Source organism: Heloderma suspectum, chromosome 4, assembly GCF_057233095.1.
Source record: "Heloderma suspectum isolate Gila_16-S chromosome 4, 16-S_ref, whole genome shotgun sequence".
NCBI lineage: Eukaryota > Metazoa > Chordata > Lepidosauria > Squamata > Helodermatidae > Heloderma > Heloderma suspectum.
In genome coordinates, this window is record NC_139461.1 from 180,777,994 (window position 1) to 180,790,386 (window position 12,393).

General features: G+C 43.3%; 1 long non-coding RNA gene across 1 annotated transcript in view; it reads right to left on the reverse strand.

Annotated features, from left to right (window-relative positions):
* Nucleotides 1–12,393, reverse strand: part of LOC146347815 (uncharacterized) — a 95,500-nt gene that overhangs the window by 44,734 nt on the left and 38,373 nt on the right. The window contains exon 2 of the long non-coding RNA XR_014790428.1: nucleotides 8,886–8,948. This is a non-coding gene — a long non-coding RNA (uncharacterized LOC146347815). The remainder of the gene's footprint in view (nucleotides 1–8,885; nucleotides 8,949–12,393) is intronic.

A 12,393-nucleotide genomic window follows, 5' to 3' on the forward strand; every position in this document is an offset into this window, starting at 1 on the left:
CCGTAAAGGTCTTCGTTTAAGCTAAATGCAAATATTTGCATAGCCTATCGCGTGAAAAAAAAGCAGGGTCGCAAATGGTGTCCAGGACACCATTTGTGGATGTAAAGGTCTTCTTTTAAGCTAACTGCAGCCATTTACAGCTGCATTTACCTTAAACTAAGACCTTTACGGCCGCATATGGTGTCCTGGATGCCATTTGCGTCCGCAGTCAATCCCTCTCAGCCAGCAATACGGCATGGCAGCCGTATCCCTGGCGCTCCGGAGCTGGAGGATCCGGCCAAAGAGGATTCCGCAGGGAGGCGGAGGTAGGTGTTCCATTCCGCTACGGACTCCAGGGTGGGCAGATTCTAAATCCGGCCTCATTGGGGTCCATGGAATTCTCCACCATCCTACTGGGCAGGTTCATATGGGAGAAAGCGGTCTCTCAGACACCTGGTCCTAAGCCATATAGTACTTTATAGATCACGACCAGCACTGTGAATTCTGCCTGGAAATACACCAGTAGCCAGTAAAGCAGTTGTAACAAGAAAGTCACTTTAAGTGGCCCCAGTCAACAGTCTGGCTGCAGCATTCTGGAGCGGCTGAAGTTTCTGAACAGTTTTCAAAGGCAGCCCTACATAGAGTGTGCACTGGTTACCAGTTGTTTTCCGGGCCAAATTCAAGGTGTTGGTTTTGACCTTTAAAACCCTATATGGTTCCGGCCCAGCCTATCTTAAGGAGCGCCTCCAGCAGCACCAGACAGGCCGCTTAACAAGATCAGCCTCGGATGGCCTTCTCTCTGTCCCATCAGCCAGGACAGCTAGACGAGGGAGAGGGCCTTTTCTGTGGTGGCCCCCACTCTGTGGAACTCCCTCCCTAGGGAACTCCATCATGCCCCTTCTTTAATGAGCTTCCGTCGTGCATTAAAAACGTGGTTGTTCAGGCAGGCATTTGGGGTGGGTTAGGGTATTTTAGGAAATGTTTTTATTGTAGAATTTTATTGTTTAAAACTGTTTTATTGTATGTTGTACATCACCCAGAGTGGCTGGGTGACCAGCCAGATGTGTGATTAATAAATTTAATAATAAATAAATAAAATAAAGAGTGTGTTACTACTGTCCAAAGAGGATGTAACTAAGGCGTGTGTGACCACGGCTAGATCAGATGTTTGTAGAAATGGTCGCAGTGGGTGCACTAGCTCAGCTCTGCAAACACTCCTGGCCCCTGCCGAGACCTGCAGAGCTCCCATTTAAAATTCCCACAATCCACTGGATTGTCTGATGAGAATACCCCAGAGAATTCTGGGAAATATGTCTTATTTTTATTGATCTCATGGAAGCTGCTCTGGGAACCTTTTTGGCTGAAAAGTGAGGTAAAAATGTTTTAAAGAAAGAAAACAGTGGGGTCCTACAGTTTGGCAGCAGCATTAATAGTTATTGTGCATTTCTGAGCAAACAGCTTGTCTTGAAGCAATCTGTAAACATCTTGTTATCTGCAGTATGAAGAAATAGCCAGCAGGCGGCATTCCTGCTTAAAGTCTCTGAGATGCTTTTGTTGTTGTTTTGCTATCACCTAAAATTCTCCCTCTTCAATGGACACTAACCTTTCCAAACTCCCCATTTTCCTTGGGGTTGTCTTAACAATCTCCCCAGCTAATGCTTTTCTTTACCTCTTGATTTTTCTTGGACTTGATCTGTTAAAAAAAAGAAGACAGCAAAGACGCAAGGGAAAAAAAATGTCCATAAACAAAGAGACTGGACTTGACTAAATTGCAATTGCTGCAGGTTTCAGTATTGTTCCCTTATAGCTTATAGCAGAAAGTTGTAGGCTGGTTGAGATGTTAAACATAAAGAGAATTTTAAAGGGAGAGTCGGGGAGAAAGAGCCACTTTCACACCGCATTTTGAATTTATATTCTCTTTAAAAACCTCCTCCCGCTGCATCTGCTATGTTCTGAGGCTGTGGACTTAGCAGTGTTAAGCCCAAGGAGGGAAGCTTTGCTTTCCGTCTGACATCCAAGAATGACACAAGGCAGATCTCCACCATGACTTGTACCAGCTTTCACCTTTAGCCAGTCCACACTAAATAGCTTCAGGGAATGAGCTGTTCAAAGCAGTTAGTACTCCCCAGAGTCTTGCCTGTTTATCACACTTCATTAGGAATGGGGAGGGGGGAGCTTTATCATTACATTTCTGGGGAGGCTACGAGGTGTCTACCTGGTCCCTTTCCCCGAGTTTTGTTTTTGTTTTGTTTTTTGTCTAGGGTTTGCTAGGCCTTCCCTACATTGCATGACGAGATTATCATGGTGTTGACATCCCAGAAGAAAGAACCTCCCAAGAATCCAGAAATCAAGTCCACTGCCCCCTGTCATTGTCAAATGGAATTCTGTGTTTTCATTTGATGCACATTTGCTTGCTTCACTGTATGCAAGCATCATTAGATTAGTCCTTGCTGGGTACAAAACAGATTTGAAGTTACGTCAAGGGCTACTGGGACAAAGAAACAATCATGGCTGTTTGTCCCAGCAAACTCAACAGGTTCTTTGTGTCAGCAGCCATCAGTGCAACCTGAAATCCATTTTTGTACCTAGCAGACACTAATATAATTAAGGCTGTAATCTTATGCATGTTTAGACAGAAAAAAAAGCATGGCTGGCTGGAGGAATGCTGGGAGCTGTAGGACTTCTTTTTGTCTAAAATTGTGCTAAGTCTGCTTAACACTTCCTGTTAATACTTCCACCATAAGACTGTTACAAATATTTAGGTTGGATCCAGACTTAGTCATACTTAGAGTAGACTCTTTTAAGTCAATGGGACTTAAGTTAGCCACGACTAACTTAAGCCCCACTGATTTCAGTGGATTTACTCTGACCATGACTAGGTCTGGATCCAACCCATAGACCTTTGGGTTCCATGCCCAGATTTCTCTCTCTCTCATGAGCACGTGTGTGCGCACACACACACACACACACACACTTCTGCTTATCCAGGCTGAAGAACTCAGCAAAATTCAAAAGCTTGTTCACCATTTTGTGACATCCTGTAGTTGCTCAGATGATGGAATTGCACCTGAAAGGCCAAAATGGAGAGACTCTTCTGGAAGACATCTGTGCTGTGCTACCTACCTTACAGCTCCATTGGGCATGTGGCAGGACCCAAACACCCCTGTGTCTGCTGCACCCAATGATCATTCCAAGCAATGAAGATCTGGAATTTCAACAGAAGTAATCCTAAAGGACAACAACCATCTGTAGGTCATCCTGATGCCAATTTGGTAGGGGAGATTAGTTACTACAGAAATGAACAGTATTATACCTGAAATGTGCATAATATAAGCTGCCATGCAAAAGCTGTTCAGCAATAGCCTTCATGCAGTAAGATGTAGTAAGACTTAAGGGAGGAGGGAGTTGTAGGAGCAGGTGAACAGCAGACGGGGGAAGCAGAACATAGTCATGTTCAGCAAGTTACCAAAGAATGAAAGCTACTCATGCTACATTCACAATGGGGATCGTCATCCCAATGGTGAGTTTCATGCTCCCCAGCTTACCACTGTGAGAACCTGCACATGGTGTTGTGAGTTTCCTTACCCACTGTTCACACCAGTGATACTCACAGGGAAACTCACTCCGTGATGGCCCCCAAGCACAGTAGGTTGAATCCAGACTTAGATCTGAGGTTCAGAATCCTAAACTTCAACAGGCGTGTAACCATGTCAGCTAAAGACTTATCCAATGGTGGGAACGGAACTGGAAACAAGAGAAAACACTGTGGGCAGTTGCCCCATTGTACTAAAAATATTAATTCGGCTCTGCTAATGGTTGGTGTGACAAAAACTGTACAGGTTGGGGAGGGAAGCTAAAAAATGAGAGCAAAATATCCTAGAATGTTAAGTACTACCCAGTGAAATGGAGACCTTTGGAAATGCATAAATGTGTATTCCTCCCTCCCACAATATCTTGTTTGTACTCCCTGCTCAGCTTGTCTCAGCTTATAGCCACACACCATTCACCCACCTTTTTATGTATTTATATATTTATTTAAAATATTTCTGTCCTACATAATTTACACATTTGCGTAAATACATAACGGCACACATAACAGCACACATGCCTGATTCACATACGTACTTCTATACATATCTAGTTCATATACTCAACCCCTCCCTCCCAATTAAAACACACTTCCCATTCACATAATCAGCCTAATAGTGGATAATTGCTGTGATCAAATTGCCTCCTTGGTTCTCTATACTTCTTCCCCCAACAGTTCACAGATTCTTTTGTCCCCTTGGCCACTTATGCTGACACGTTTAGCAGTTACCTTGCTCAAGAGCATTTCACGACACTACAGCATTTTGGCCAATGGCTATGTGGGTTTGTTTCTCTGATCCCCAGACTTCTGTGACATTACAGCATCTCAGCCAATGGCTTGGAAATGGAAGTCTTAAAGATACAACCTACATTTACCTCAGGCTTTGACCTTTTTTAAAAAAATAATTCTTTTCCCCACCCACCCCAATTAGAAATGGGTTCCTAGGGTAATTAGGAACAAATTGTCAAAACAGCAACTCTGCTTTGGCAAATCTGTGTGCTGCTCTGTGCTTTAATTTGATCCCTCAATACTCAAAACAGCAGCCATGGAGTGGGATCCTACCTCTGTATAAGAGGGAGTCCGCTTGAGCAACAGGACTTCCACTCATGCAATGGGTCCCCCCAACTCTGGGGCAGATTTGCAGGGGGGAGCCTGCAGGTGGGGAGAGGAAATCTATTCTGCAAGTGGCTCCCTTCAGCTGGTGGAATGGCACCATGGGATAGAACCCGTAATATGTAAGAGGAGACCAGAAATATAGATGTGTTAAGTCTCCCTGAATGTTTTTAATTGACAATAGACACTAGCCTACACATGTGTAGATCTAATGCAGGGGTGCAGAACCTCAGACTCAGGGGCCAAATCTGGCCCTCCTGGGGACCCAATCTGTGAAGAGCTTCTCTGAAATGGAATTTGGCCCTCCAGCTGAAAGTGGTTCAACCCCGCTGCTCTAATGCCTAAATAGAAAATGAGAATGCCTAAATATGAGAATTCAGCCCACAGGTTGAGAGAGGTTCAACACCACTGGTCTAATGCCTAAATATGAGTCCAATTCTCCAAATGTAATGATAGGGACACAACAACAGGAATCTAAATGGTCCACATGTGGTTGTGCATACAGCATCACTTTTTGAGAGCACCAAGCAAGGACTAGAAACCTCAAGGCAAGCAGCAGCCATTTTAGTTTTTCAGTCTTAGGCTTATTTGCTCTACACTCCAGTCTCATGTTTTCATAATTCATCTAGTTTATGGCAGCAAATACTACAATACTGTGATTTCCAGTATTATATAACTACATAAAAGCAGCCAGCTGCCTTTTGGGTTCTACCTGCAAATATTAATGATTCCTAACAATGCTGTTAATTATTGTTGATTTTTTTCTCTTCCTGATTCTTCCTTTGAGCAAATAATAGCACTTACATTTTCTATATAGAGAAGTGTCTTACATGGCTAATTTCTGAGTTCCATTCCAAAAAAAAAAAAAAAGCAACAACTTTTCTTTCTGTTTTGACTTTGGGGATGCTGTGAAATAAAATAGCAAACTTCTTTTCAAAGCACACACGCGCACACATGAATCAACGAATCCACATTTTTGTTTGTTACTAGTTTCATTTGACAAGAATTCTGGATGAGGGGGAGATCCCAGTGCCTTAAGCAAACTCTTCTGGAGTTGCATGCTTCAGAGCCTTGCTTAACAGATTTCAAAACCCCTGTGTTCCTCACTCCAGCTTTACTACACATTGTGTCTTACTGCCAAAAGTGCTAATGCAAGCACGGGGGTGGGGGGGGGGCAGGGAGGTGCATCTGTCAGCATTTCAGTGGATCATTGAACAAAGGCTGAAAGATGAGCAGAGGGGGAAAGCTTTGATTTCCATTCTTATGGAGCTTCACTTTCATTTCCCTTCTGCTTTCAGAGTTCTCAGAGAATATAGAGAATATCCAGGGGCTCCTTAATGAGGCTATGTCTACGGATGGCACAAAACATCTCGATAGCAACCACCCCAATGCCATTTTTGTATGGTGTGGTATGGTATTGTATCAAGCTGCCTGATGATTTTGAAGTTCTTAGCGGAATAATCACTTGCCTTTTCACTGATTAATTCAGTGTTTCCCAAACATCTGATAGCAAAGTCATATGTCTGCTGTGATTCAAAACTGGAGGCACATTGTACTAGGGATGTACGAAATGTACTTACTTTTCAGCGGATTATGTTTATTGGGGGGGAGGCGCTCCGTCCCTCCCCCCCAGAATCCTCGATGGCCAGCTGTGCTCCGCGGCAGCTCCGCAGAGCAGCTGGCCAGGCCCAGGCCAGAGCCGTCTGCAGCCGGATTTCTGGCCGCGGAGGGCTCTGGGTAAAAAAACAAAACAAAACCGCATACGCAAATGGCGGCGGCTAAGGCCGCCGCCATTTGCATTCCTTATTTTTGGCCGTCTTAGTCTACGTAAATATTTACGTAGACTATGACGGCGAAAATAAAGGGGAACGCAAATAGCGTAGTGGGCACTATTTGCGTCCCTTTTTGATTTGCCTTTTTAGCCTATGTAAATATTTACGTAGGCTAAAATGGCAAATCAAACAAGGACGCAAATAGCGCCCGCTGCGCTATTTGCGTTCCCCTTATTTTCGCTGTCTTAGTCTACGTAAATATTTACGTAGACTAAGACACCAAAAATAAGGAACGCAAATGGCGGCAGCCGTAGCTGCCACCATTTGCGTACGCGGTTGTTGTTGTTTTTTACCCAGCCATGATAGGCTACGTAAATCTTTACGTAGCCTATCATGTCTTGAAAAAAAAAAAAAAACACAAGTCTGCAAATGGTGGTGGCAGCAGCCGGTCGGAAGACCAGCTGCCGCAGCAGCCGCCGCCGCAGCCGCCGCCGCCCGGAAGATCCGCTCCAGGTAAGTCTCGTCCCGGGGGGGATCCACAGAGGGGGCGGGGGGTTGGCAGGCCATTCCACCATATTCGGCCTCACCGAGATCCATGGCGGAATTCTCTGCCATCCCTACACTGTACACTTACAGCCCAAAGGCTTGTTTTTAGTGTGTGTCTGTCCTCATAGGAACCCATCTCTGATGGGTCTGCATGTGTCACTGATCTGGGTAAGCTGCCTGATTGTAATAGAAATGCCTCTTCCTAGTACTCATGCAGAGATAAAATGGGCAGCCTCCACTGAGAGCAGGAAATTCTAATATATTCCTGTACCTAAGAGAGAGGAGTTCTCTCTCTCTCTCTCTCTCCGTATCCATTTATTTTGTTATTTGTCTTGTCATTAATTTCTTAAAATTGTCATGCATTTGTTCTATTACTTACATTAATGATGCTGATGCTGATGATGATTTATAAAGCGCTTTGTTACGAAGTGCTGTACATAAAAGAAATAACCCAACAATTTAAAATACATAATTACATAGATTCAGACGATACCACCCTAATGGCAGAAAGCGAAGAGGATCTCAAGAGCCTCTTGTTGAGGGTGAAAGAGGAGAGTGCAAAAGCTGGTTTGAAACTCAACATTAAAAAAACTAAGATCATGTCATCTGGCCCTATCACTTCCTGGCATATAGAAGGGGAAGAAATGGAAGCAGTGACAGATTTTACTTTCTTGGGCTCCAAGATCACCGCAGACGGTGACTGTAGCCATGAAATTAAAAGACGCTTGCTCCTTGGGAGGAAAGCTATGGCAAACCTAGACAGCATAGTAAGAAGCAGAGACATCACCTTGCCGACAAAGGTCTGTTTAATCAAAGCTATGGTTTTCCCAGTAGTAATGTATGGCTGTGAGAGCTGGACTATAAGGAAGGCTGAGCGCCGAAGAATTGATGCTTTCGAACTGTGGTGCTGGAGAAGACTCTTACGAGTCCCCTGGACTGCAAGGAGGTCAAATCAGTCCATCCTAAAGGAAATCAACCCTGAGTGCTCATTGGAAGGACAGATAATGAAGCTGAAGCTCCAATATTTTGGCCACCTAATGCGAAGAGAAAACTCCCTGGAAAAGACCCTGATGCTGGGAAAGACTGAAGGCAAAAGGAGAAGGGGACGGCAGAGGATGAGATGGCTAGATAGCATCACGGATGCAATGAATATGAACTTGAGCACGCTCCGGGAGAGAGCGCAGGACAGGAAGGCCTGGCGTGCTATGGTCCATGGGGTCACGAAGAGTCGGACACGACTGAACGACTGAACAACAACAAATGTGTCAAGGGAGAGTGTATGCTTGAAAATGATGAATTAGAAGTGTGTGTGTGTGTGTGTGTGTGTGTGTGAATAAATTGCATTAAATGTGTATTCAATTTCATTAAAGCAAATCAGAGTTGAGCTACATATTGCTCAGAGACATTTATCAGGCATCTGTGGATTCTTTCTTCTGCTTCTGCTTCTTCCTCCTCTTCCTCTTCCCTCTCCTTCTCCTGCTCCATGGCCATAATCTAGCACCCCACACCCAAAGGACAGGGTGCAGATTTAACACATACCTCTCTTCTTCCCACTATGTGGGCCACAACACAGTACACCAGGCTATGGCACAGCAACATCATGTGGTTTGGCATCTTCATATTGTGTCCATGAATGTGGCAAACAATATACAAATAAATTATAAATTTAGTTCCTCTGGTTTGGGCCATTGGGATGAAACAAGATTTCTATCTCCTGAATGTGTGGTCCTGATTTTCAACTCTGCACTCAGTTCCCAACCTCTTTTATTATCAGATCAATGATACTTTCAACATCTAAGCCATGGTTATCTACAGCCTTGTTCACCTATGCCTTCATTGCATGCCTGGACTCCATGGTCCAGAGGCTACCATGTTTGGTCCTTTACCTGGGTTCAAGTCCAATTCATCTGCAGGAGATGCTGGGTAAATTTCTCCAGTCTTCATATCTCCTGTAAAATATGGATAAATGTTATCCTACTTCATAAGCCTTAATGTGCAGATAAATGAAGTAGGGACTGTAAAGTAATCTATAAAGTATTATTATTAGTAAAGGACTGTAAAGTAATCTATATAGTATTATTATTAACAACAAATAATGATAATAATAAATGTTTTAATGATAATAAATGTAATAAAAATGACACTGCTCCAGATACAGCACTGTCCCAGACACAACAAAGCAGTTATTTTAGCACGAAATGTAACAAGCTAAATGTTATTTGTGTTTCTCCCCGTTCCTGGAAGTGTCAAGAGCAGAGATCTATCTATCCAAGGTGGAAATCAAAGTTTCTTCTTTCCTAGCTTTCCCCATGCTAGAGATGACAGCTGCTTCAGCAATAGGCAGCAAGATAAACTCCCTGCTTTCAACCCAAGTCATCTTTGCCTAGAAGACAGTAAGGAAAGTTCACATCTATCGAGGGACTACCGTATCACAGAAAATGAGAGGCTTGTTTAAATCAGGTGGTTCTCCTACTCCGATATGGAGAAAAAAAAGCTCCATCCCTCCTAGACTTGCCATTGTGTTCTACCTGCTAGTAATGACATCACCTTCAGAAAGAAGCAGATTTGAAAATTCATTGATTTCAGCCTGAGGCTTTGAGGGGGCTCTGAGCAAATTTCTTCCCTGGCTTTCCACAACTGCTTCTAGTCAGAAGCCAGTCCACAGCCCGCCATTTTTAATTAACACATATGTGTGTTTTTTTCATGTTTGAGTAACCATGATCTGAACCAATTAGATGCTGTCTCTGGGATAACATGGCCAATGAAGGCACAGGAGCAGTGAAGGGCCGCTTCCTACATTGTTCCTGTGCCCTCGTCGGCCATGTACCCCCAAAGGTGGTGTCTGATTGGTTCAGCTTGCTGCTAGTCAAATGTTAAGGGGAAAACCCTGCTCATTTAAAATGGCATGTTGTGGTGTAGCCAAGTAAGGAGGAGCAGTTGTGGCTGTCACTTTTGCCACTTTCAGGGGGACAAGTTGGAGACCCTCCTGGTCCATTGGGCCAGGCCCTGGAACTTCACCCCATGGTTCAGGCCTAGTGGTGCAACTGCTGGCTTGTTAATAAGTACTACTGAATTCAGTGGAATGTAATTCTGAGTAGACATGTATAGATTTGGCCCACTCCAGTGGCCTCCTCCTTTTTGTAACATGAGTACAAACTGAAGAATAATCATCTCTTTTCCAGTATGCAGTGTAAGGTGATACATTGATGCATTTCTCTCCCCTTCCAAGAAAAGCATAGTTGCACCCCTACTTGAAGGTGGAATAGGAGTTGATTTTGTGAAACAACAAGGGTCACTGGGAACATACAAGGTGGCATCCAAAGTTGTCCTTTGGGTCCTGGATCTTAACTGGGTAAGGGAATACAATCTAATCATTTGGCTGTGGCAGAGCTAATCATTTTCACAAATATAGTCCAACTAGTGGCCATTTACACAGTGCCAAAGAAGAGGAAAAAGTGGACACTGATCAGTATAAAATTTGCATATGCTAATTTATTTGTATAGATGCACATTTTGAAACATGTACTACAATTGAAATTAGAGCTGTGCACAAATGGCATCTTGAAATTTTCCATCCTATTTGCGGGCAGAGACATTGGGGAAACTATTTCACCAAATTTCTCCAGGAGGAGAAGAAATTCTCCAATAATTTTTCACAGATAGGGCTCACTATTGACAAAGTATCACAGCTTCTTTCTTTGTTCCTAAGGGCTTTGGGGTTGTTTGTTGTTGTTGTTGCTGCTGCTGTTGTTTTGCACTGCCACTGCAAGTGGCAACATCATCAACTGTGATGGCAGCCTTGTTCCCATTTTGAATTTTCCACAGTACTTCACACATTTCTGAAAAATTTTGGCTCAGTTCTAGTTGTCACCCCTCAGGGTTTAGCACCTTCCCCAGGATCTTCCAAATGTTAAATTTCTGAGAGGCGATTGTGGATACATCTTGTCTCTAATAATGCTATGCTAGACCTTCCCTGAAAGCCCTGTAGTAGTAGATGCGAGCGGGTCAGTGTTGTGTCCAGCTCCAGAGAAGAGGGGGAGCCAGTGCTGTACCAAAATCTGACCTCCAATTTCTTGAAAATTTGCTTCCCCCATGAAATCGGGTCCTGGGATTTTTTATCGTTGATTGTTAAAATTGTTAGGTGTGTGTGTTGTCTGTTTATATGTTTGGATGTAAATAGTTTTTAATAATACAGGCAATGTTGTCTTTTATGGTTTTACTTCTTGTGAACCGCCCACAGAGCTTTAGCTGTCGGGCGGTATAGAAACGTAATAAATAAAATGAAATGAGATCTCTTTTTTTGCCTCCTTCTCAGCACATTTTATAATTTCTTTTGAATTTCTTTTGGTAGTGTTTTTGACATTACCTAATTACTGTGAGGCAGCTGTGTGTGTGTGTTTCTTCTTCTTCTTTGTATTACAGACCTCTCCATTGCTCTGCAATCTCCCAGGCTCCCTGCACTTCCAGATCTGGGGGCGGGGAGAAGCCCTATGGGCGGAATTGCCTCATGATGTCTTCCCCTGAGTTTTAATTGAAGTGCAGGAAGCCAAGGAGGCTACACGCTGCCAGACTTTCGTACATTGAAAGACAGGACCCTTGTGCACACTCCTTGGTCACCTCATAAGTAAAGTAAGCACAAGAACCCTGAACCCAACCCATGAGAATTTCTCTGAAGTTTCTTCTCCCTTGAATTTCTTTTTGGAAGTAATTTATTTTCTTGAATGAGAATGGTTGAAAAAATGTGGAAGAAATTTTCAGCACAGCGGTAATTGAAATAGAAACATGTCTGTTCATAGTGGGGAAGACTGTAGCCAGGCAACTTGTTATGCCTGCTCAGTCTGGTGTCCAAGTGTTAACAGTTGATGGGCAACTTCAAGGCCCCTGCTGTCCTTTCTTAGGGTTTCTTATCTTTAAGCCAAACATGGAGTAGGCAGCCCTTCATATATAGTACACCTTCAAATAGAGAACTGGCCTCCAACAGTCCTTCAAATAGGGGACTGGCCTCTGTGAAGTAGGATATATGACCACCCTAAATCTAACTATGCTGTAGGCCTCACTCAACTTGCTCCCCTCGCCCCTTCATACTGGTAGTGGAAGCAGAAGGTTTAACTTGAAATGCAACCTACTGGTAATTAAAAGAACAAAGAAGACTTGGTAAAAATGCTCTGCTTATATTAGCTGTGGTGCTAATTAAGAAATTATGAACTAGGAGCCCATCTATAATTATTTATAAAATAGATTGCATTAAAGTTTTGTTTTTTCTAGCTGGATGAATTATCATGAACTATAATTATTAGTCCTAGCTTTGGACCTCAAACTGGAAAATTAATTTTAACCTACTTTTATTATGCACCATAATATAAATTAATTACTCTTGTGGCTGGTACATTGTGG